We start from the raw sequence: 3,037 nt of genomic DNA on the forward strand, positions 1-3,037 counted from the left end.
GTCGCGACATTAAAGTTTACTTCTTTACACTAAATGTTTGTATAATTGTAACTGTATAAGATTTAATGTAACAATTATTATTGATTATAATACATATCAACTGACAAGATTTCTGATTATTATTCTTATTCAACAAACTAATTAAACAGAAATGATAGCTGATTTTAGTAATTTAAAACATATTTAAAAACAAAATATTTTATTATTACTCAAACATATGTGACAATAAACACATATAAAAAAATAATCAATTATTCTTGTTAAGTGCTACAGTGGTAGCAGATTTGGCTGATTTTAAAAACTTTTCATCAAACACTTGTCTATAACAAGGCTGAATCATTTAGGACTTGGCAATTAAAATTGCCTGCAAAGTAGACACATTCATGCAACCCCTAAACTCAGTCTTATTTTTTCGCACTAGACTAAAAAGTCTTTCACAGGCTGCATTACTGTGAGGAAATGTTAAAATTCCTAACATTACCCATGATAATCTCGCATATTTTGGTTTTCCTAGAAGACCTTTCTCTTTAGAGAGTTTTGCCCACTGCTTATCAGCTCTTTCATTATTTATAATAGATTCAGGAAATTTTTCAAGCTGATAAGACAAAAATTCTGACTCGAGAGTATCAACTGCATCAAAATACGATTCATGATTTTCTTTAAGTAGCATAGAGGGATATAAGTCAATAAAATATTTCACAGATAAAAATGTCTTCTCAGTTATTTTAGACATATCAGCAACTCCAGCATGTACTAATAATGGCGAATTATGAGGGAAATCAGCAATTATATAATCACAAGATGCACAGAAGTATTTTCTCACATGAGAAAAAAACTCGGTTCTCTCTTTGTTAGAGAAAACGATAATGACATTTTTTAGAAAGAAACCTAAAGAATGATGCAAATTAGAACTAAGGACGAGAAAAATTCTTTCATCTCTACCTAAAAATTTCTTTAAGTTCTCTTGAGAAATTTGTTTTAAAACCTTGCTTAAACCCATCATTTGACTTCATTTTCTGTTTAGATTTCATCTTTTTTGAACAGACTGGGGCAGTATCGGAAACCTTGCGCTTAGTATTTTTTATTTTAGACCCCTCACCTTCTGTTTGGACATCTTCATTTGTTTGTTGCTTCTGTAATTTTGGTACTACATACGCCGAGATTTTTGGTGAGAAATCTGTAGTTACTTTGCTCTCAGAACACACTTCTTTGAAATACAAGAGAAGACTTCTCCATTGTTCAAGTAAGCGAGTGATACATTTACCAAGGGATAACCATCTTGTCGCACAATGTTTTAGAATTTTTTTACCACCTTCTTTGTCAAACATTTTAAATTTTTTAAATTCTAATTTTCGTTTCCCACTTCTATGAAAATAATAATAAATATCTATAAGTAGGTCATCAAATGAAATGGGCAAAATCTTTGCTCCTTTTTCAGCCGCCAGGTTGATCAAATGACAAAGGCAGCCAAAAACTAACAGATTAGAAGGATTTTCCTTGAGATATGCACCAACTCCTTTGTTTTTCCCCATCATATTCTTTGCATTATCACAAGAAAACGATAAAAAAATTTTCCCATGGTATGCTGTGTTCAGAAAAAAAGGCACAAATTAGATTGGCAATATTATGACCTGTACTCGAATCATTTAAAACTGGCAAAGATATAAGAGTGCAGCTCAATAACTCCAACACGTCATCGAAAAATGTGACCACAATTGGATACATTTGATTGTCCGACGAGTCATTGCTTCCATCTGTCGCTATGTTAAACACATTAGTCTTCAGCTTCTTTATAATTTGCTCAGAAGTGTTATTTGCGATTTCTTGAACCAAACAACTAGTTTTCGTTCTCCCACACGAGTATTTTTTTACCTCCGGAGAAATTGGAAACATCGCCCAAAACAACTTTGATGCATGGTCCGAGCAGCTAACGGCATATTGTGTTCAAGGAGAAATCCTGTGAACAATAGTTCGGTTCTAATTTATTGTAGATCAATAGTCGACGACACAAAATCGGAAATTTTTGCCAACTTTTTCATATTTGTATAAGCGGTAGCATGCTTGATTGTTTTCCCGTGTGAAATTATATCATACTTTCCACCATGTGCTATACTAATGCCTGTATTGCAAGCAATACATAATGCGTACGATGTCCCCTTTCTTGATTTTTTGATGAAATAAAATTCTTCACTATAATTGTCGCGAAAACACTGACTTCGCCGAATTTGTGACATTTTTTCAGATTACCACGTGGAAAAACAGTCAAAGCTTAACTCAAATCGAAGAGATGCATTCCGAGTAAACATTCAATAATGGTACGGTTGCAAGTAAAAGACAAGGAGTCAGGAAGCTAAAATTTCCTCTTGGTGTCTGTGAAGCGACCCGTATATACGTCATCAAATATACGAATGGAGCTAGAGGCGGAGCTAAGTGATAATGCGACGTGATTGGATTTCGCCAATCGGACATGGATCGCTTTAGAGAGTAAAAGAAAAAATTATGCTATGATGAAAAATCGGAACATTTTGACCCAAAATCGTATTATCGGAACAAGGCATAAAAATCGGAACAGTTCCGATAAAATCTGTACAGTTGGCAGCTATGACATAATCACGATAGAATAACTAGTTTCTGATAAATATTGCAGAGAAAATTACAAAAAAGCATACATTTTTTAATTTAAAAAAAAAAAAGCACCTTTAAAGGCTTAAAAAAAAACGTTAATCAAAATAATACCTTTAAGCATGTTTTAAAAACGCTACGTATATGTATGGTACACTTTCGTGGCAAGTTTATTGTTAAGAATCCTAATATCGGAAATTATTCAATTTCTATTTCAATCCTTCAGATTTTTATTTGCAGTTAATTTCAATGCACTTTCTGTAATGATGATTGAGTAACAATTTTTTTTGGGCATTTATTATGAAAAAAGACAAGTCTTACTACTTACAATTGTAAGAAGATTTATTTTCAAAAAACAAGCGCACACTTTTTCCACACACAGCGTAGTTGCCATGTGATGTGATCCATAATATGC

At 32.7% G+C, this 3,037-nt stretch overlaps 1 protein-coding gene across 1 annotated transcript in view; it reads right to left on the reverse strand.

Annotated features, from left to right (window-relative positions):
• The window catches only part of LOC107448709 (pre-mRNA splicing factor crn), a gene marked incomplete in the record, with an annotated part of 62,554 nt that overhangs the window by 22,896 nt on the left and 36,621 nt on the right, over window positions 1-3,037 (reverse strand).

The sequence above is a fragment of the Parasteatoda tepidariorum genome, chromosome 10 (assembly GCF_043381705.1).
Source record: "Parasteatoda tepidariorum isolate YZ-2023 chromosome 10, CAS_Ptep_4.0, whole genome shotgun sequence".
In the NCBI taxonomy this organism is placed as follows: domain Eukaryota; kingdom Metazoa; phylum Arthropoda; class Arachnida; order Araneae; family Theridiidae; genus Parasteatoda; species Parasteatoda tepidariorum.